Source organism: Brassica napus, chromosome A3, assembly GCF_020379485.1.
Source record: "Brassica napus cultivar Da-Ae chromosome A3, Da-Ae, whole genome shotgun sequence".
NCBI classification, from domain to species: Eukaryota; Viridiplantae; Streptophyta; class Magnoliopsida; order Brassicales; family Brassicaceae; genus Brassica; species Brassica napus.
In genome coordinates this window covers 35347066-35369657 of record NC_063436.1, presented here as the reverse complement: position 1 = coordinate 35369657, position 22592 = coordinate 35347066, and the positions used below count along the sequence as shown (strand labels likewise).

Genomic DNA, 22592 nt, shown 5'->3' with positions numbered 1-22592 from the left:
CGATCCAGTGAATAAGGGGTTTCCTTGAACCCGCTGAATACGAGGCAGGAAAACACTAATCAACCCCAAACAAGCCTAGTATGGCGGGTTACGCACATACTGTCGGCAATCACCACACAACACAACTCAATCTAGAACTAAACCTAAGGCTAGACACTCGACTCTACAACACAAACCAATAGTACCAGTAGTCCGGCCTATATGGCCTAGACCCTTAGTACTAACTACTAAAATAATATCAATACTAAATAACTCAATCAAACCGTTACCCAGATATCCCAGCCTCCCGCTGAGAAGAACTATCTTTAAAGATAACGGGAACCTGCACCTAACCATTCAACCCACAAGAATAGAAAACATGATGCATCCTTTCTTAGTCCTAATCAGGTTATCAACTCAGTCTTAATTCCATTCATCTCAGCTTAGCCCTTGCTAACTGAGTCCGGTTCCATAAATAAAATAACCCTAAGGACTCTACCATTCAATAGAGCGTGATCATTCTAATCTATATGCAGACTCGATCTACCCTAAATTCCAAGTGGAATCAAACAAACCAACTCACAGTGTTCTAGGCGAGAAGCAGCTGGTTGATCGGAGAGGACTGGCCAAAACCCAAGGGACGCCTTGACTGTACTGGACTGGACTGATCTTGTCTTGGAAACACCTCGGCTTCACCATGAAGAAACTGAAAGGCGTCGATAGGCTGATCTGGACTCGGACAGAACCTCCATTAGCTTCTGGACAGTTCTTCGACTCCCGGTGCAGTATTGAGTAGAACTTGACTGATCTGAAACCATGGAACTGAACTAATCTTGAAAGTACCTCACTTAATTGTAGGAGAGTATGACTGGCTTGGACGGATTGAATTGGACAGAGCTTCCGCGTCACAATCGTAAAGAACCGACGATTGGACAGAACTGCCTTCTTCTCGGTCTTCAGAAATCGATCAAACTCTAGATCGACACTTCTTTCTCTCTCTCTCTTTCTCTCTGGCCACGTTGACTTGATTTCCCATCTGAGCTGATCTTCATTTGATTGGCCTTCAGTTGGACAGAACCTTCCCAAGGGATAACTCGAAATCAATAGAGAACTGATCTCGAAAACTCTCTAAAACTCTCGAAATAGCTCGGAATCACTTGCTTTCTTTTTCTACTTTTCTCTCACGTTTGAAATGGCTTTGGACAGGTCTGGATGTGAAGAAATGAGCAGGGTCGTGGGGTATTTATAGGAGACACCAGCCAATCAGCTTCAGGTTGTGGCAGCCCGTGTGTCGCTCCGCATGGCTTCGGACACATGCACGGCGACACCTCGTGCTCCACATGGCTGGCTGCATGTCCAGGACACATGCAGGACGCCACCACTCCTCCAAGATGTCAGGCTGCATGACTGGAGCTCATGCAAGGCGCCACACATCCTCACACATGTCGATCAGCATGCTTCAGTTGCATGCGTCGCGACATCTCGTGCTTGGCCGATCCACCTCGTGCTCCACATGGCTGGCTGCATGTCCAGGACACATGCAGGACGCACCACTCCTCCCATGTCAGGCTGCATGACTGGAGCTCATGCAGATGCCACCCCACACAACATGTCGATCAGCATGCTTCGGTTGCATGCGCGGAGACACCTCGTGCTTGGGCCTTTCCACCTCGTGCTTCTATGTGTCAAGCTTCATGTTCAGCTTTCATGCACGTCTACACCTCCTCCTTGTGTTGACACTCAGCTGCTGATGTGATAGACAGAACGTCCTGGGCCATATGCATAGGGACACCTCGAGCTTCCCGGTTGATTTGTGTGATTTCGGTCTTCTTCTGGTGAATTTTCGTCCCGCGATCAATCCCGAATATTTTTCCGCTCCCGTTCTGATTCTCTAAATATTTTAATAAACTCCAGATGAATACTGAGATCCTCTAAAAATATTTCCCGAGCCTCCGGCTTCTTCCAATAATTTCGAAAAAACGAAATTAGGGTTTTGACCAACTTCGGGTTTCCCGTCGTGCTTGCTTCCCGTCCTGCTTACTCCCATCATGCTTCCAAATTATAATATCTCTGAAATAATATTCTGATGATAGATGTGAAGTTTCGCAGAAACTTAGTGGCCAGAAACGTCGGGTTTCTGAAACGTCGAGCTTCTAAACCGTCGTGCTTCCAAAAATGTGATTCTTCCAAAATCTTCGTCTTATCAATCTAAACTCTTCTAAGAAAGGTAGAGCAGCTTAATATGTCTCATGGTTCACTCACGATCCATTCTTCGACCCACATCCTACTTCGAACTTCTCGGTTGGCCCGTACCGCCCGCGGTTCGATCATCAAGTTGATGCTCGACCAATCTTCTGTCTTCTCCGAACCATGTTAAGTTTTGTGTGATCAAAACTCAACATTACTCCAAATATGTAATCTCCCAAAAGCTTGGCTCCAGATTCTGACTTCCCTTGCTCGACTCGACCATTTTATCCCGAAGGGCGGGTTATCACAGTTGGGTTCAAAATCGGTCACAACGAAATCAATGTCTGAAAGTCCGTAAAAATCAGCGTGAACGTTTTTACGAAACTAATCTTCGTAAAGATATCTTTACGAAGAGCCTTGCGGTAAAATCTTGTTCAAATCTCAATCGAACAACTAAATACCGATTGTCCGAAGGCAACGGACATGTATCCAATTCGGCCACGGACAAGCTCGGGTATGGAAATCGGACCGCGGACAAGCCAAGCTAGATCGATACACGGCGACCAAGCATGCACACAGCTCGGTCGCTACGTAGCGACCGAGCTCTTTCGAAATGTTGATTCGACACCAGTCCATGCACTCTCGTCTATCCTTTGATGCTATCTCCCGAAGACTGTAGCAACTCAGTTCATGTTTTCCGCCATTCTAAATCATCGATCAAAATTTGCGGTAAAAACCGCGGAAAGTCTTTCTTTATCGAAAGAAGTCGCAATAAACGTTTCAAGCGGAATACGACCCAAAGGGACCTAAGATATGACTCGAGGCCATCTTTACGATTTCTTAACCAAAAAGCCCGTAACCGTAGGACGGTTTACGCTTGGTTCGCAAGGGAAGATAAATGTCAAGTTTCCGCGGATAAATACGGAATTTTGAAGATAATTACGAACATCGGAAAAAATGGAATATCTCCATTTCATGCTATGATGGCTTAAGGGCAGAAGAGTAAAAGCGTAAACGGACTTGGAGCGAGTATATAAGAGTCCTAGGCGAGAGGCATAAAAAAGGAGAACTTTTTAGACTCGAAATTCTTTGCACTTAGAAACTTTAGGCTTTATTCTCGACAAGTTCGGTTTCTATGTCTGGCACTCAGTTACTAGACGACTCACCCAGGCAGTTCGATCTCTTTTCCAGCTCTATCATTGAACTACACTCGGCTTGATCCTTGAAAGGGGTACGTAGGCAGTCTTTAACAAGGTTCAGTCCGAAAACAATCAAAAACCTTTTCTGTATCTTTTTCGTCTTTTGTTATCGAGCTGCGACTCAACTAGGTTTGAGCTATTAGGCTGCTAAAACTAAGTAACTCGCTGACAGCCTTTGCGGCCAAAGCTTTTATGATCTCTTGTAATCATCGCAACGCTCTTACGCGGACTCGAAATAAGATCCATTGTTTTCTCTAAACTCGTTTGTTATCTTTTCATGATTTCCGCATATATTTAGTCACTTGTCGTTGGCTCTCGCAGAGATCCGGGACCTCTGGAAATTAGGGTTTTCCTAGTTTCCCAATTTAAACGAAAATCGACAATGCGAATTTCGGTTCCCACAGTCCTCGTGTTGCACCCTTTTTATTTTTAATTTTTTTTTCAGCCTAAAACGAGTCTAAACATTGAAAACCTCAAAACTTTTGAACCGTGAGGAACTAAGTCGCCCATAGCACCATTTTGGAAAGTCCTAGAAACATAATGGGCAGTGAATAGACGACACAATTTTTCGGGCTCAATTCAGCCGTTTTGACCCTCAAACAGGCTGCAGAAAGTTATGGCACGTAAAAAAGATCGAAAGCGGATTCTGAGGGTGTTTTTGATGCTTTCTTAACGCCATTAACCTCGACGCACTTTTTCGCTCAAAACAAAACGGCCAGAAAATCATGTGGGCCCCACGGCCTTGCACTCTGATTGGCCGAGAAAGGATATATAGAAAGAGAGTGATGTACTGATGGGTGCGATCATACCAGCACTAATGCACCGGATCCAATCAGAACTCCGCAGTGAAGCGTGCTTGGGTGAGAGTAGTACTAGGATTGGTGACCTCCTGGGATGTCCTCGTGTTGCACCCCATTTTATTTTTAATTTTATTTTTCAGCCTAAAACGAGTCTAAACTTGGAAACCTCATAACTTTTGAACCGTGAGGAACTACGTCGCCCATAACACCATTTCAGAAAGCCATAGAAAACATAATGGGCGGTGAATAGACGGCGCATTTTTCAGGCTCAAATTCAGCCGTTTTGACCCTCAAACGGGCTGCGGAAAGTAAGGCAAGTTAAAAAGATCGAAAACGGATTCTCAGGGTGTTTTTGATGCTTTCTTAACGCCATTAACCTCGACGCACTTTTTCGCTCGAAACAAAATGGCCAGAAAATCATGTGGGCCCCACGGCCTTACACTTGGATTGGCCACGAAAAGGATATATAGAAACGAGAGTGATGTACTGACGGGTGCGATCATACCAGAACTAATGCACCGGATCCCATCAGAACTCCGCAGTGAAGCGTGCTTGGGCAAGAGTAGTACTAGGATTGGTGACCTCCCGGGAAGTCCTCGTGTTTCACCCCTTTTTATTTTTTAATTTTTTTTCAGCCTAAAACGAGTCTAACTCGAAAACCTCATAACTTTTGAACCGTGAGGAACTAAGTCGCCCATAGCACCATTTCGGAAAGCCCTAGAAAACATAATGGGCGGTGAATAGACGGCACAATTTTCTGGGCTCAAATTCAGCCGTTTTGACCCTCAATCGGGCTGCAGAAAGTTATGGCACGTAAAAAAGATCGAAAGCGGATTCTGAGGGCGTTTTGATGCTTTCTTAACGCCATTAACCTCGACGCACTTTTTCGCTCCAAACAAAACAGCCAGAAAATCATGTGGGCCCCACGGCCTTGCACTCTGATTGGCCGAGAAAAGGATATATAGAAACGAGAGTGATGTACTGATGGGTGCGATCATACCAGCACTAATGCACCGGATCCCATCATAACTCCGCAGTGAAGCGTGCTTGGGTAAGAGTAGTACTAGGATTGGTGACCTCCTGGGAAGTCCTCGTGTTGCACCCCTTTTTATTTTTTAATTTTTTTTTTCAGCCTAAAACGAGTCTAAACTTGGAAACCTCATAACTTTTGAACCGTGAGGACTACGTCGCCCATAACAACATTTCGGAAAGCCCCCGAAACCATAATGTGCGGTGAATAGACGGTGCAATTTTTTTCTGGCTCAAATTCAGCCGTTTTGACCCTCAAACGGGCTGCGGAAAATAAGGCACATAAAAAAGATCGAAACGGATTCTCAGGGTGTTTTTGATGCTTCCTTAACGCCATTAACCTCGATGCACTTTTTCGCTCGAAACAAAACGGAAAAAAATAATGTGGGCCCACGGCCTTGCACTTGGATTGGCCGCGAAAAGGATATATAGAACGAAGTGATGTACTGACGGGTGCGATCATACAGCACTAATGTACCGGATCCCATCAGAAATCCGCAGTGAAGCGTGCTTGGGCGAGAGTAGTACTAGGATGGTGATGTAATAACCCTGACCTTAGAGGACAAGTCAACGAAAGTCAACGACGTGGAATCATCCAGCAACCAAAGTGGAAAGGTGTATGAAGATGTTTATGGAAGTTCGATCGAGGAGTTTTGAAGAACGATCGAGCAAAGTAAAAATGGTTCGAAGAGTTAGAAACTAAGCTACGGAATGGTGATGGTCGAACATGGAGGATTTCCAAAGTCAGCAACTTAAGTAAGACTTAATCTCAATCATCAAGTTGAGATAGGAGAAGACATTTGGTCGAGTCAGAATCAAGTTTGTTCGAGAGCGTAAGGAAGCAGTCGAAAAGCAGTACCGGAGATAGTCTACATCAGAGGTTCGGTAGCAGCATGAAGACAAAGGCGATCAACATAAATCAAGGAGTTAAGGAGTCAACCTAGAAACCTTATTTAAGGTATTTGAAGACATATTAGAGAGTCTAGCCAAGACATAACCAAGATGATCCGGAGAAAAACAGTTTTGGTCGATATGGTCAAAATGAGCTGGAGGAGAGCTAAGGAAGCCAAATGAAGATGTGCAAAGATGAGAAAGGAGTTCAAAGGGATGTTTTGAAAGTGGTCAACTCAGAAGTGAAAGTCAACCAAAGTCAAAGGAGAGAGAAAGTGCCTTATTGGTCCATTTACCACTTCCGAGCAACCAATAGGAGCATGCCACGTGTAGGAGACAAAATTCCTTCAAACCTGGACAACGTGTGGAATAAATCAAGGGATTTTGAGTGAAGAAATCATGGAAAAAGACATCTAGAGAGCAAGGAATCATGAAGACACATTTTATACCCGAAATGGGCTATAAATGGCAAAGAAGACATGGCTGGAGAAATGGGTTTCTACCTCAAAACCTCGACATCTAAGGTTCATTTAGGACCCAAATGAAGTAATGGAGCAGGATGGACAATCATTTGAAGCCTGGAGTAAGTGGAGCAGTCCATTAACCAAAAGTGGTAAAAAAGCCCTTCATGAAGAAAAATATTTGGAGTCGAATCACGTCAGGCACGAAGGAGAGCATGCATTGGTCAATTCAGAACCTCATGGAGTCTACAGGAATAATGGGCAACAAACCTAAGGAGTAGGTTTACCATGTGTTTTGCAAATAGCTCATTTAAGCCTTAAAAATGGGTTATGTGGCAAAGTAACTTGCCGATCAAGTTTGGAGCTGAGATTAGGTACACTTGAACTTCAAAGTAAAGTAAGTGACCTTCCAGAAGCTCAGAAGAAAAAGAGTAGATTAAGAGTATTTACCCACATTCATGAAATTCGGGTTTAAATTGGTGACAAGTGTGTGAACATGTGTCAAGTGCTCCCATCCCTCCCTTTGGCTATAAATAGAACCCTTAGGATGTGTTTTTGAAGTTTAGAAACACCTGAGCTTTCTCTCTCAGTCGATCTTATGGTTTGTTCTAGAGAGAGAAAATGGCTTAAAACCGATAAAATTTTTGAGTGTGTGAGGTGAGTGTGAAAGGCTTTTGCGTGGCTTGATCCTTGCTCTAGGATCAGTTGTGAGTGCTAGGAGTGGTGGTAAGACCTTAGTTGACCGTTTGTAGGTTCCCTTTCCCTCTTAGCCTTTAGCCTCTCTTTGATCGGTTTTAGTGTTAACCTTAGGTCTTTTGCTTTTGGAGCTGTTGTGCGGTTTGTGAAGTCTTAGGTGGGTTTCCCTGGTTGTGTTGTGTGTTCTAACCGTGTGTGTGTGCAGGTGGAGGAGCAAGAAACGTTTTAGTTCTTGTGATTGAACCACATTTGTGGCCATGATTGTTTGTGTGTGTGTGTGTGTGGGAGATTGGTAGTCCCCATACTTGAGTGTTTACTTTCTTGCATGCATTAGTTGTATTTGTGCATTGCATGTCTTGTGGTGGTGAACATATTCATCTAGGGGTGATGATATGTTAGACATGCATTGTGTTGTTAGGTCGTTAGTTGCATGCATGCATTCGTTTGATTAGTTGTAGCTTGTGAGTTGTTGTTGTGAAGCATGAAGATTTGAGTGTAACTGTCTCATGTAGTTCATATGCTCATGCATTGTAGTGTAGTTTGGGGTTGCAAAGAGATTTGAGTGAGACTCTCTCTTTTGCCGGGTAGTTGTAGTGTGTCGCTCGCTTTAGTTGTTTTAGGTTGAGTCTAGGCTTAGGGTTGTATTGAGGTTTGTGGCTTTGCCCCCTCATGCTAGTGTGTTTGTGTTTTGTCTAGGCTAGGGTGAGTGTGAGATGTGTTGTGCATTTAGTTAGTTGTGCGTGGAGGTTAGAGGTGGAGCTCCCTCACGCTTGATTATTGTTTTGATGTGTTGTGTTGCATCTAGACTAAAGTGCATGGCTGTCTCGGAGTTAGATTGGGAGATACCCAATTCTTCAGTGGTGGAGTGACCTTCTCTCCATGGCTTGTCACGTGAAGTGGGTCGCGCCCATGGACAAGCGCTGCATGACGATGCGGCCCGAGTTAGATTGGGAGATGCCCAATTCTCGGAGATGATGTTTTCCGATCATGTGACTTATGTGTTTGTGGTCGGGAGTGTTCAGTTGGGAGAGTTAGGGCTCTGTGTTGTGAGGGATCCCGGGATGTGTTGCGTGTGGCGCCATCCTTTGAGTGTTTTGTTTTGTAGTGTTTGAGTCTAGGATTGAGTCTAGATCGAGTCTTAGTTTTGTAGTTAAGTCTCGGTGGGAGACTTGGGTGTAGAGTAGTTGCATTGCATTCATGTTTAAGTTTTTGCATTGCATTCATGTTTAAATTCTCGCATTGCATATTTAATTTCGGTTGTTATTATTGCATTGCTTGGTTGTGTTGCTCTTGTTGTTTGAGCATGGGCTGAAGGGGGTAGTTGTTGTTTTGTTTTGGGAACTCACTGAGTGATTTCGATTACTCATTCCCTCTTCTACTATGCAGGTAACCTTAGGGGATTGGGCGTTTGCGGGGTGCGGAGGACGAGGCCAGGCGTAGATTTCCGTTGTTGTTTGCAAGGCGCAAGATGTTGATGTTTTCACTCGTTTTGTTATTCATGGGTACCCGTTGACTCGTTTGTTTTTATTTTCTGCTGCGTTTATCTTTAAGGACTTTAGTCGAGTTCCCGACTTTGTAAAATAAATAAAATTATGTTTGTTTTAATAAAATCCCCGTGGAACGCTGATATTTGAGTTTAGTCCGAACTTAACACAACTCTTGACCGAGGTACGGGTTGGCAAGCCTTAGGCCGAGGTTGAGAGGGACGGTACAGTGGTCGGACTGGTCGAGACTTTGAATTTGTTTTGAAGTCTTAACTGGTACGACTTTGGTACTGTCAATCCTTGTAACGCTTCCGGGACGTTCCGGGTTGGTCCGGCCTAGGACGGTCCGGGGGTGTTACAAATGGTGGTATCAAAGCAATGGTTGAGATACCATTACTTTCGTTTGCGGGTTTTCAAATGTTTTATCGAGTCAAAAGGAGTCGCAAACAACATCATTAGGGAACTGGCATGTCCTCTGCTTAGGATTAGGATTAGGATTAGGTATGTTAGATCAGTTTTTGGAATTTAGGACCTTACCCTTTTACCTTGTGTTGTAGTTTTTGGTGCAGGCAGTCGACAGGTTGGGAGTGGATCGAGGATGAGGAATGTGGTACGGTTACGGAGGGTTGGACAAGTGTCTGGAGCAGCCGGTTATGATGGATCAAGTGAGTCAAGCTCATCCAGCGAGTCAGCGTCTGATTCTAACTTTGAAGATGAGAATGTGGTCGAGAGCACCGAGAGTTCACATGAGACTGGGTCATCTGAATTTGAAGAAGCTGAAGTACTTGAAGAAGTTGAAGAAGAATCTGATCACCTGGAAGGCATGAACTTTTTCGCAGGAATGGGAGCAATTCCGCAAGCATCCGACTCATTCAACTACCAGTATGGTTATGGCAATGAGTATTGGGAAGCAATGGACATCAGCTCGTCCGACGTGGAGATCATTAAACCACCAGCGCCAGAAGTTATTGAGATCTCATCAGACAGCACAGTTGCCGTCAACATCATTGACATCAGTTCTCGTGAAAGCAGTCTGTGGATTTCGATGCCAGCTTGGAGTCCAGCATTTTCACTTGGAGGATCTCTTGATTAGAGTTTGGAGAGCATCGGACAATCTTTTGATCAATACTATGAGTATCACTACTCACCAATGCCAATGGAGTCACCGCCAGCAAATCCTAAAGTCGGAACTGGAGCAAGGGAAGTAGACATGGAAGTTCAACCAGAGATCGTAAGAGATGTTCAGATGATGGAGAGTACTCATAATGGAAGGACCAGACCAAATGGAGCTCTAGGTGGACAAGTGGAAAAAGGAAGTACCAATAGAAGACCAGCATCAAATGTTCAAGACTCTCGCAACATTCCAACCGAAGAAGAATGCAATGTGTGTGGAGCGGATGATCATCATACTCGGGCTTGTACAAGGATTAGGAGTCAGCCAGACTTGAGCGCATATCTGATTTGCAGCTCATGTGAGACGCGTGGACACTTCATCGCAGATTGTCCAATGACCAACGTGACCAGAGCCGTACCCATCTCCGTTGTTCCTCCTACCAGCCCTGCTCGATCAGCCTCATCTACAACAGGAGGATCAAACCTTAGAGACCTTGACCTTACTAGGAGTCCTGATTGGGGTTCTCGTGGCGGCTAAGGTAAGTGGGCGCTGATCCTTTCTCTTGGGTGTTGTAGTGTAGTTGTTGCTTGCTTTGCTTTGCTTTGCTTGCTTGCTTTTTGTTTTGTGTTGTTGAGCGTTGCGTGTGCAACCTTGTTGTGTTGTGGACGGTGTGTCCTTGTAGCAAGTGCGGTTAATGAGTAACCCTTGCTAGGTTGTGGTAGTTAGGTTTAGTTTCTTTTAGAAGCCTTGTTAGTTTAGGATAGTAAACCCTAGGATTTAGGAACCGATCCCTATTTATAGCCATAAGTTGAGATGTGTCGTGAGTGTTGATGGTGTCGGAAGGACATGAGCCTTGACATATTGTTACCAAAAGATTCGTGCATGTGTGGGAAGATCTGGAATCAGAGGCAACCGTGGTATAGATCAGCAACGAGTGTGCAACGGTTCAGAGTCGTCAATGTGAAGGTTCAGAGTCGTCAGCGTATGTTCAAGAGTCGTCGAGCAGTGTGGGGATTCAAGAGGAGCGATGGTGTGATCTTTCTCCCAAGAAGGATTTTCGTGCAATCCGTGCATGGTCATGTGTGCAAGACCAGAGCAATCAGTGATCGAGCTAGTGAAGAAGCAACGAAGGCAGTAACTGAAGCGTTAAGACCAGAGTGTATGATGTTTGAAATGGTGATGTCATGAAGAGATGAAGTTAATAAAAAGCCCATAAGCCGAAGAATCAGAGAAGAGATGTCAAGAGGAAGACCAAACCAAGAAGATGTCGTGGTGAAGCCCAAACAGTGTAAAGCCAAGAAGAAAGATTGTGATGAGAGTAGAAGATGAAGCCTAGTCAAGTCTAAGACCAGAAGAAGACGAGAAGAGTTGAAGGAGAAAGCCCAGACGAAGAAGAGACGGAATGTTGAAGATCAAGATGGAGTTGTTTCCTAAGGAGGGGAGACAAGAGTAAAGCAGTTGAGTTGATCGTACCACAATAGGCAGTCATGATATGAGTAAATGGTGGTAGAAGAATTTATTTATATCAAATGGTGGTAGAAGATTTTTGAATCAAATGGTGGAATCAGATGGTGGCATCAGGTCAAATGGTAGCGGAGTTTAGACCTACATGGAGGAGTATCAAACAGTAGCAGCCGGATTACAAAGGAAGAAGAAGATAGTGAGATCAGATAGTGGCATCAACGACATAAAGTCAAGGAGCAGATCGAGGAAGCTGAAGCAGTAAAGAAATGGTGATATCAAGGAGAGTTAAAGCAAAAGAAGAAGAGAGGAAGAAGATTATCAATGATCGGAGTAGAATCGAAGAAGCTAGAAGACGATGAAGAGTTGAAGTAGCCAACAAAAGGTGGTAGCAGAAAGTTCGGCGTAACTTGTGAATTCGGGGACAAATTCATTTTAAGGAGGGGAGAATGTAATAACCCTGACCTTAGAGGACAAATCAACGCAAAGTCAACGACGTGGAATCATCCAGCAACCAAAGTGGAAAGGTGTATGAAGATGTTTATGGAGGTTCGATCGAGGAGTTTTGAAGAACGATCGAGCAGAAGTAAAAATGGTTCGAGGAGTTAGATATTAAGCTACGGAATGGTGATGGTCGAACATGGAGGATTTCCAAAGTCAGCAACTAAAGTAAGACTTAATCTCAATCATCAAGTTGAGATAGGAGAAAACATTTGGTCGAGTCAGAATCAAGTTTGTTCGAGAGCGTAAGGAAGCAGTCGAAAAGCAGTACCGGAGATAGTCTACATCAGAGGTTCGGTAGCAGCATGAAGATAAAGGTGATAAACATAAATCAAGGAGTTAAGGAGTCAACCTAGAAACCTTATTTAAGGTATTTGAAGACATATTAGAGAGTCTAGCCAAGACATAACCAAGATGATCCGGAGAAAAGCAGTTTTGGTCGATATGGTCAAATGAGCTGGAGGAGAGCTAAGGAAGCCAAATGAAGATGTGCAAAGATGAGAAAGAAGTTCAAAGGGATGTTTTACACATTTCCTCAGGTTTTGAAAGTGGTCAACTCAGAAGTCAAAGTCAACCAAAGTCAAAAGAGAGAGAAAGTGCCTTATTGGTCCATTTACCACTTCCGAGCAACCAATAGGAGCATGCCACGTGTAGGAGAAAAAATTCCTTCAAACCTGGAAAAGGTGTGGAATAAATCAAGGGATTTTTGAGTGAAGAAATCATGGGCAAAAGACATCTAGAGAGCAAGAAATCATGAATACACGTTTTATACCCGAAATGGGCTATAAATGGCAAAGAAGACATGGGCTGGAGAAATGGGTTTCTACCTCAACACCTCTACATCTAAGGTTCATTTAGGACCCAAATGAAGTAATGGAGCAGGCTGGAACAATCACTTGAAGCCTGGAGTAAGTGGAGCAGTCCATTAACCAAAAGTGTTAAAAAAGCCCTTCATGAAGAAAAATTATTTGGAGTGGAATCACGTCAGGCACGAAGGAGAGCATGCATTGGTCAATTCAGCACCTCATGGAGTCTACAGGAATAATGGGTAACAAACCTAAGGAGTAGGTTTACCATGTGTTTTGCAAATAGCTCATTTAAGCCTTAAAAATGGGTTATGGGGCAAAGTAACTTACGGATCAATTTTGGAGCTGAGATTTGATACACTTGAACTTCAAGGTAAATTAAGTGACCTTCCAGAAGCTCAGAAGAAAAAGAGTAGATTAAGTGTATTTACCCACATGCATGAATTTCGGGTTTAAATTGGTGACAAGTGGGTGAACATGTGTCAAGTGCTCCCATCCCTCCCTTTGGCTATAAATAGAACCCTTAGGATGTGTTTTTGAAGTTTAGAAACCCCTGAGCTTTCTCTCTCAGTCGATCTTATGGTTTGTTCTAGAGAGAGAAAATGGCTTAAAACCGATAAAATTTTTGAGTATGTGAGGTGAGTGTGGAAGGCTTTTGCGTGGCTTTATCCTTGCTCTAGGATCGGTTGTGGAGTGCTAGGAGTGGTGGTAAGACCTTAGTTTATCGTTTGTAGGTTCCCTTTTCCCTCTTAGCCTTTAGCCTCTCTTTGATCGGTTTTAGTGTTAACCTTAGGTCTTTTGCTTTTGGAGCTGTTGTGCGGTTTGTGAAGTTTTAGGTGGGTTTCCCTGGTTGTGTTGTGTGTTCTAACCGTGTGTGTGTGCAGGTGGAGGAGCAAGAAACGTTTTAGTTCTTGTGATTGAACCACATTTGTGGCTATGATTGTTTGTGTGTGTGTGTGTGGGAGATTGGTAGTCCCCATACTTGAGTGTTTACTTTCTTGCATGCATTAGTTGTATTTGTGCATTGCATGTCTTGTGGTGGTGAACATATTCATCTAGGGGTGATGATATGTTAGACATGCATTGTGTTGTTATGTCGTTAGTTGCATGCATGCATTCGTTTGATTAGTTGTAGCTTATGAGTTGTTGTTGTGAAGCATGAAGATTTGAGTGTAACTCTCTCATGTAGTTCATATGCTCATGCATTGTAGTGTAGTTTGGGGTTGCAAAGAGATTTGAGTGACTCTCTCTTTTGCCGGGTAGTTGTAGTGTGTCGCTCGCTTTAGTTGTTTTAGGTTGAGTCTAGGCTTAGGGTTGTATTGAGGTTTGTGACTCTGCCCCCTCATGCTAGTGTGTTTGTGTTTTGTCTAGGCTAGGGCGAGTGTGGGATGTGTTGTGCATTTAGTCTAGTTGTGCGTGGAGGTTAGAGGTGGAGCTCCCTCACGCTTGATTATTGTTTTGATGTGTTGTGTTGCTTCTAGACTAAAGTACATGGCTGTCTCGGAGTTAGATTGGGAGATACCCAATTCTCCAGTGGTGGAGTGACCTTCTCTCCATTGCTTGTCACGTGAAGTGGGTCGCGCCCATGGACAAGCGCTGCATGACAATGCGGCCCGAGTTAGATTGGGAGATGCCCAATTCTCGGAGATGATGTTTTCCGATCATGTGACTTATGTGTTTGTGGTCGGGAGTGTTCAGTTGGGAGAGTTAGGGCTCTGTGTTGTGAGGGATCCCGGGATGTGTTGCGTGTGGCGCCATCCTTTGAGTGTTTTGTTTTGTAGTGTTTGAGTCTAGGATTGAGTCTAGATCGAGTCTTAGTTTTGTAGTTAAGTCTCGGTGGGAGACTTGTGTGTAGAGTAGTTGCATTGCATTCATGTTTAAGTTTTTGCATTGCATTTATGTTTAAATTCTTGCAATGCATATTTAATTTCTGTTGTTGTTATTGCATTGCTTTGTTGTGTTGCTCTTGTTGTTTGAGCATGGGCTGAAGGGGGTAGTTGTTGTTTTGTTTTGGGAACTCACTGAGTGATTTCGATTACTCATTCCCTCTTCTACTATGCAGGTAACCTTAGGGGATTGGGCGTTTGCAGGGTGCGGAGGACGAGGCCAGGCGTAGATTTCCGTTGTTGTTTGCAAGGCGCAAGATGTTGATGTTGTCACTCGTTTTGTTTTTCATGGGTACCCGTTGACTCGTTTGTTTTTATTTTCTGCTGCGTTTATCTTTAAGGACTTTAGTCGAGTTCCCGACTTTGTAAAATAAATAAAATTATGTTTGATTTAATAAAATCCCCGTAGAACGCTGATATTTGAGTTTAGTCCGAACTTAACACAACTCTTGACCGAGGTACGGGTTGGCAAGCCTTAGGCCGAGGTTGAGAGGGACGGTACAGTGGTCGGACTGGTCGAGACTTTGAATTTGTTTTGAAGTCTTAGCTGATACGACTGCGGTACTGTCAACCCTTGTAACGCTTCCGGGACGTTCCGGGTTGGTCCGAGGGTGTTACAGGTGACCTCCCGGGAAATCCTCGTGTTGCACTCTTTTTTATTTTTTTATTTTTTTCAGCCTAAAACGAGTCTAAACTTGAAAACCTCATAACTTTTGAACCGTTAGGAACTACGTCGCCCATAGCACCATTTCGGAAAGCCGCAGAATCCACAATGGGGGGTGACTAGACGGCGTAATTTTTGGGGTTCAAATTCAGCTGTTTTGACCCTCAAACAGGCTGCAGAAAGTTATGGCACATAAAAAAGATCGAAAGCGAATTCTCAGGGTGTTTTTAATGCTTTCTTAACACCATTAACCTCGATGCACTTTTTCGCTCGAAACAAAACGGCCAGAAAATTATGTGGGCCCCACGGCCTTGCACTTGGATTGGCCGAGAAAAGGATATATAGAAATGAGAGTGATGTACTGATGGGTGCGATCATACCAGCACTAATGCACATGATTCCATCAGAACTCTGTGAAGATGAAGCATTAAAGATCTAGAGTATATGAAGATGAAGCAATAAGATATGGAAATGAAGCAATAAGAAACAAGAGGGAATTAGGCGAGTTCAAATGAAGCATGAGCTGTGTTGCCTTGTGTTCCAAGTCTGTCCCCTAGGTGAAGTACAAGACAAAGATAAGGAAACTGAATTACAATAATCAGAAGGAGATGTCTTGTGCTGTGTGGGACAAACAAGAGAGAGAGCCGTTGGAGTGTGAAGATGTCACATGAAGGATCAGCTCACATGGGTTGGTTAAGGTTCCAAGTCAATGGAGATGTTTAGGACATGTTACTGTCCGGGACCAGTCTGCACAAGATCAGACTTGTCCTCTTCTCCCCTTGTTTATTATTTGTCTAGTTTATTATATCTCATGTACTTGTAACCTCTTTATATATGGGATGTTCCCATAAACAAATCAAGCAATGGAATAAGAGATTCCTTCTTCATATTCTCTCATTTGTAATACTCTCTCTCTCTTTCTTATTTTTACTCAAACTTCTTAATCTCTTTGATCTTATCACATAAACCATCTCATAAATCACTAATTCTCACATGGTATCAGAGCAATTAAGCTCTTGAAACCTATTACTTCCGCAAACCTTTACTCTGATTATTTCTTACAAAAATATTTTCTATTTTCTCTCACCATTCTTGAACTGTTCTTGAGTTGTTCTTGATGGATTCTGGAGAAAATAAAAAAATGTTTGTGATTCCAGCTACCCTTAAGGGAGCTAACTACCTGTTGTGGGCAAGACTTGCTAAGACAGCTCTTGGTGGCAGAGGCTACTGGGATATTGTTGAAGAAGGCAAGAACCCAAAGAAAACAACCCTAGGAGAGGATGGTAGAGAAGTGGTGGTGAGTGAAGCTGGCGACAAGAAGAAGAATCAAGAGGACCTCATGGTGCTGTCTATTCTTCAGTCGAGTCTTGATGCTCCACTCCAGGAAGCTTATGGCTACTGTGAAACCTCCAAAGACCTATGGGATACACTCAAGAAGGTCTATGGAAACCAGTCCAACATCAGTAGGGTGTTTGAGGTCAAGAGGGCTATCAATACTCTAAGTCAAGAGGACAATGACTTTGATAAACACTTTGGGAAGTTTAGATCCCTGTGGGCTGAGCTAGAGATGCTAAGGCCAGCAACCATTGATCCAGATGTGTTGAATGAAAGGAGAGAACAATACAAGGTGTTTGCTCTTCTCTCTACTCTCAACTCTGGATACAATGACCTCATCAAGCATATCCTAAGAGACAAGGAACTCCCATCCCTTGAAGAAGTGTGTGCTCGGATTCAAAAAGAACAAGGATCAGTGGGGCTCTTTGGAGGCAAGCGAGACTTGGTACTTGCAAACCAAGCTGAAGGAGTTGCAAATAAAGGTACCTACAAGACTGAACACAAGAAGCTGTGGACATGCGATCATTGCAAGAAGAGAGGCCATGGAAAGGACAAGTGCTGGATCCTCCATCCTCACCTCAAGCCACAGAAGTTCAGAGCCAACTACAATGATACAAGAGCCAACTTCTCTGGTGACATGGGAGAGCCATCTACTCCAGCAAGCATGCGCCCAGCTCCAGCAGGTGGTGAAGGCAAAGCAATGGCGTCTAGTGGCAACCTGACCTTGAGGAACAATCAAGATGAAGTCATCAGGCGCTCTGACATTGAGGCTCTCATCAAACTCACATGGTATCAGAGACAACTCTGGTAACACACTTGGTACCTCTTTACATGCCTCCACTTGTGGTATCTTGCTGAATGCTTTAACTGAACCTAAAACTACAAAACCATTGGTTATAGATTCAGGGGCAAGTCACCACATGATTAGTGATCTTAGCTTAATTAAAAATATTGTTCCGGCCCTAGGAAATGTTATGATAGCTAACGGAGAGAAAGTACCAATCAAAGGTGTAGGTGATCTTAGGCTATTTGATAAAGATTCTAAAACTTTCTACATGCCTAGTTTTACCTCTAACTTGTTATCAGTTAAAAGAGCCACTAATGACTTGAATTGTAGTGTTACTTTCACTCCTAATGATGTCTACTTTCAGGATATTGTACCTAGTAGGTTGCTTGGCAAAGGTGTAACCAAGGGAGACTTGTACTTACTTGAAGACACTAAGCTCTCAGCCGATTTATCTTATGCTCTAAATTCCATTTCTACTTTACCTAAAGATGTATTATGGCATGCTAGATTAGGACATCCACATTCTCGTACTTTGAACATCATGCTTCCTAGTATTTCCTTTAAAAGTGATTGTGAGGCTTGTATCCTAGGAAAACATTGCAAGAGTGTGCTCTCTAGATCAAGTACTATTTATGAAAATTGCTTTGACTTAATCCACTCTGATGTATGGACAGCTCCATGAATATCTAGAGAACATCATAAGTATTTTGTGACCTTTATAGATGAGAAATCAAAGTATACATGGATCACATTATTACAATCTAAAGATAGGGTCTGAGAAGCTTTCATAAATTTTCAAAACCATGTATCTAATCACTTTAATGCCAAGATTAAGATTTTGAGATCAGATAATGGAGGAGAATACAAGCAATGCTTTCAAACAACACTTAGTCAAACATGGGATGATCCACCAAACTAGTTGCCCATATACTCCACAACAAAATGGTGTAGCTGAGAGAAAGAATATACATCTCATGGAGGTGGCAAGGAGTATGATGTTCCACACAAGTGTGCCCAAACGTTTTTGGGGAGATGCAGTCCTAACAGCATGCTATCTAATCAATAGGATCCCCACAAAAGTCCTTCAAGATCAATCTCCTTATGAGGTACTTAACAAAAACAAATCATCTATAGATCATATGCGTGTGTTTGGGTGTCTTTGTTTTGTTTTGATACCAGGAGAACAAAGAGATAAGTTGTCAGCTAAGAGCACAAAGGCAATCTTTATTGGATACTCTCCTCACCAGAAGGGCTATAAGTGTTATGTACCAGAGACAAGGAGGGTCTTAATCTCAAGAGATGTGAAATTTGTGGAATCTAGAGGCTACTATGATGGAAAGAGATGGGAAGAGGTAGAGAACCTGTCCCACTCAGCCTCAGATAGAGCTAACAACCTAAGGAGAGTAATGGAAAGACTTGGAATCAGTATACACCAAGATCAAGGAGCCACTACACCTGAGGCCACTCAATCCACGCCATCTACTGAGGTTGATACTGATGTGATTGAGATTCCTCACCTTGATCCTGAGGGGGACAATCAAGCTGAACACTATCAAGAGGATTCAGCAAGTCATGATCAAGCTGAGCATCATACACAAGAGGAGCAGGATCATCACATGACTCAAGAGGAGCCAGTAGTGATTGCAAGCCAGCCTCAGCATAATATTGATCAAGCTGCAACTGAGGAAAGTAGTTCACAGCCGGCTCCAAGAAGAAGTTCTAGGATCAGAAAGCCGGTTGATCTAAATTGGAAGAACAATAGGGTCTACTTCAATGCTCAAGCTGTGGCTCATCCCATACAAGGAGTGTGCTCTCTAGCTCATTATCCCCAAGAACATGTGGTGTTTATTGGAGAGTTGGATCAGGAATACATTCCAAGGTCTTATGAGGAAGCTATGGAGCATGAGGAATGGAAAGAATCAGTGGGCAGTGAGACTAATGCCATGATCATCAATGATACATGGTATGAAGCTGAACTACCTAAAGGCAATAGAGCTCTAACAAGCCGCTGGATCTTCACCATCAAGTACAATGCTGATGGGACAGTAGAGAGGCGCAAGACAAGGCTAGTAGCAAGAGGCTTCACTCAAACATATGGAGAGGATTATCTAGATACCTTTGCACCAGTTGCTAAACTTCACACCATAAGGATAATTGTATCCTTGGCTGTCAACCTAGAGTGGGATCTATGGCAAATGGATGTGAAGAATGCTTTCCTACAAGGGGAACTAGAAGATGAGGTCTACATGAGGCCACCTCCTGGCCTAGAACACCTATTGAAACCTGGAAATGTTCTTAGACTCAAGAAGGCTATCTATGGATTGAAACAATCACCTAGATCATGGTACCACAAGCTCAGCACCACACTCAATGGAAGGGGCTTTGTGAAATCTGAGGCAGATCATACTCTCTTTACACTCACCAGCAAGCAAGGGATTGTTGTGATCTTAGTATATGTTGATGATATCATCATCACCGGGAGTGACAAAGAAGGTATACTCTTAACTAAAGCTTTCCTTAAATCATATTTTGATATCAAAGACTTGGGAGAGTTAAAGTACTTTCTAGGAATTGAGATGTGCCGATCCAAGGATGGGCTATTCTTATCCCAAAGAAAGTACACACTTGATCTTCTGAATGAGGCAGGTGATCTAGGAGGAAGAGCAGCCAAGACTCCACTAGAAGATGGGTATAAGGTGCTGTGTGAGGGGGAGATTGAAGACAAGCCCTATGCTGATGTGCAACACTATAGGAGAATGGTGGGAAAGTTGATATACCTCACCAACACCAGGCCTGATGTATGCTTTGCAGTCAACCAAGTAAGCCAGCATATGCAAGCTCCCAAGATACACCATTGGAACATGGTTGAGAGAATCCTAAGATACCTAAGAGAGGCGCCAGGGCAAGGAGTATGGATGGGATGCAACAAAATCACATAGATAGTTGGGTATTGTGATGCTGATCGGGCAGGGGACAGAGTGGATAGGAGATCCACCATAGGCTATTGTACATTCATTGGAGGCAATCTTGTTACTTGGAAGAGCAAGAAACAGAAGATAGTGTCATGCTCAAGTGCTGAAGCTGAATATAGGACAATGAGGAAGCTCACTAATGAGTTGATCTGGATCAGGAACCTACTTCAAGACTTGGGTATAGAGACATCAACTCCAATCACCATGCATTGTGATAATCAAGCTGCAATACATATAGCTTCCAACAGTGTGTTCCATGAGAGAACTAAACACATTGAGGTGGACTGTCATAAAGTTAGGCAAGCAGTGGAACAAAGGATCATCTTACCTTGCTACACAAGGAGTGAGGATCAACTAGCTGACATCTTCACTAAGGCTGCAAGCACCAAGGTTTGCGAGTTCATACATTCCAAGTTAGGACTCGTAGATCTTGCATCACAATGATTCTCTTAGCCATGAAGTGTTCTACTCTTTTTCCTTGGCTTGGTTTTTATCCCATGAGGTTTTTCCAAGCTAAAGGTTTTAATGAGGGAATGCTTCATGGTTTCCAAGCTTGACCAGTCCCTATGGTCAAGCTTGAGGGGGAGTGTGAAGATGAAGCAATAAAGATCTAGAGTGTATGAAGATGAAGCAATAAGATATGGAAATGAAGTAATAAGAAACAAGAGGGAATTAGGCGAGTTCAAATGAAGCATGAGCTGTGTTGCCTTGAGTTCCAAGTCTGTCCCCTAGGTGAAGTACAAGACAAAGATAAGGAAACTGAATTACAATAATCAGAAGGAGATTTCTTGTGCTGTGTGGGACAAACAAGAGAGAGAGCTGTTGGAGTGTGAAGATGTCACATGAAGGATCAGCTCACATGGGTTGGTTAAGGTTCCAATTCAATGGAGATGTTTAGGACATGTCACTGTCCGGGACCAGCCTGCACAAGATCAGACTTGTCCTCTTCTCCCCTTGTTTATTATTTGTCTAGTTTATTATATCTCATGTACTTGTAACCTCTTTATATAAGGGATGTTCCCATAAACAAATCAAGCAATGGAATAAGAGATTCCTTCTTCATATTCTCTCATTTGCAATACTCTCTCTCTCTTTCTTATTTTTACTAAAACTCCTTAATCTCTTTGATCTTATCACATAAATCACTAATTCTCACAAACTCCGCAGTGAAGCGTGCTTGGACGAGAGGAGTACTAGGATTGGTGACCTCCCGTGAAGTCCTCGTGTTCCACCCCTTTTTACTTTTTAATTATTTTTTTCAGCCTAAAACGAGTCTAAACTTGAAAACTTCATAACTTTTGAACCGTGAGGAACTAAGTCGCCCATACCACCATTTCAGAAAGCCCTAGAAATCATAATGGGCGGTGAATAGACGGCACAATTTTTCGGGCTCAAATTCATCCGTTTTGACCCTCAAACGGGCTGCAGAAAGTTATGGCACGTAAAAAAGATCGAAAGCGGATTCTGAGGGTGTTTTTGATGCTTTCTTAACGCCATTAACCTCAACGCACTTTTTCGCTCCAAACAAAACGGCCAGAAAATCATGTGGGCCCCACGGCCTTGCACTCTGATTGGGCGAGAAAAGGATATATAGAAACGAGAGTGATGTACTGATGGGTGCGATCATACCAGCACTAATGCACCGGATCCCATCAGAACTCCGCAGTGAAGTGTGCTTGGGTGAGAGTAGTACTAGGATTGGTGACCTCCTGGGAAATCCTCGTGTTCCACCCCTTTTATTTTTTAATTTTTTTTCAGCCTAAAACGGGTCTAAACTTGGAAACCTCATAACTTTTGAACCGTGAGGAACTACGTCGCCCATAACACCACTTCGGAAAGCCCCCGAAACCATAATGGGCGGTGAATAGATGGTGTAATTTTTCGGGCTCAAATTCAGCCGTTTTGACCCTCAAACGGGCTGCGGAAAGTTAAGGCACGTAAAAAAGAACGAAAACGGATGCTTAGGGTGTTTTTGATGCTTTCTTAATGCCATTAACCTCGACGCACTTTTTCGCTCGAAACAAAACGGCCAGAAAATCATGTGGGCCCCACGGCCTTACACTTGGATTGGCCGCGGAAAAGATATATAGAAACGAGAGTGATGTACTGACGGGTGCGATCATACCAGCACTAATGCACCGGATCCCATCAGAAATCCGCAGTGAAGCGTGCTTGGGCGAGAGTAGTACTAGGATTGGTGACCTCTTGGGAAGTCCTCGTGTTGCACTCTTTTTTATTTTTTTATTTTTTTTTCAGCCTAAAACGAGTCTAAACTTGAAAACCTCATAACTTTTGAACCGTGAGGAACTACGTTGCCCATAGCACCATTTCGGAAAGCCC

The 22592-nt window shown here is 43.4% G+C and overlaps 1 long non-coding RNA gene and 5 other non-coding genes across 6 annotated transcripts; all 6 read left to right on the top strand.

The window, feature by feature from the left end:
- Window positions 1-4160: 4160 nt before the first annotated feature.
- Window positions 4161-4279, top strand: LOC125607515. Its single transcript, XR_007338674.1, has one exon. It is a non-coding gene; the product is annotated as a 5S ribosomal RNA (ribosomal RNA).
- A 377-nt stretch (window positions 4280-4656) lies between these two features.
- On the top strand, window positions 4657-4775 carry LOC125607522. Its single transcript, XR_007338680.1, has one exon. It is a non-coding gene; the product is annotated as a 5S ribosomal RNA (ribosomal RNA).
- Window positions 4776-5151: 376 nt separating this feature from the next.
- LOC125607519 lies at window positions 5152-5270 on the top strand. Its single transcript, XR_007338677.1, has one exon. It is a non-coding gene; the product is annotated as a 5S ribosomal RNA (ribosomal RNA).
- Window positions 5271-12209: 6939 nt separating this feature from the next.
- LOC125607130 lies at window positions 12210-14911 on the top strand. The gene is made up of 2 exons (XR_007338439.1): window positions 12210-13316; window positions 14671-14911. It is a non-coding gene; the product is annotated as an uncharacterized LOC125607130 (long non-coding RNA).
- A 6956-nt stretch (window positions 14912-21867) lies between these two features.
- Window positions 21868-21986, top strand: LOC125607504. Its single transcript, XR_007338663.1, has one exon. It is a non-coding gene; the product is annotated as a 5S ribosomal RNA (ribosomal RNA).
- A 377-nt stretch (window positions 21987-22363) lies between these two features.
- LOC125607459 lies at window positions 22364-22482 on the top strand. The gene has a single exon (XR_007338618.1). It is a non-coding gene; the product is annotated as a 5S ribosomal RNA (ribosomal RNA).
- Window positions 22483-22592: the final 110 nt, after the last annotated feature.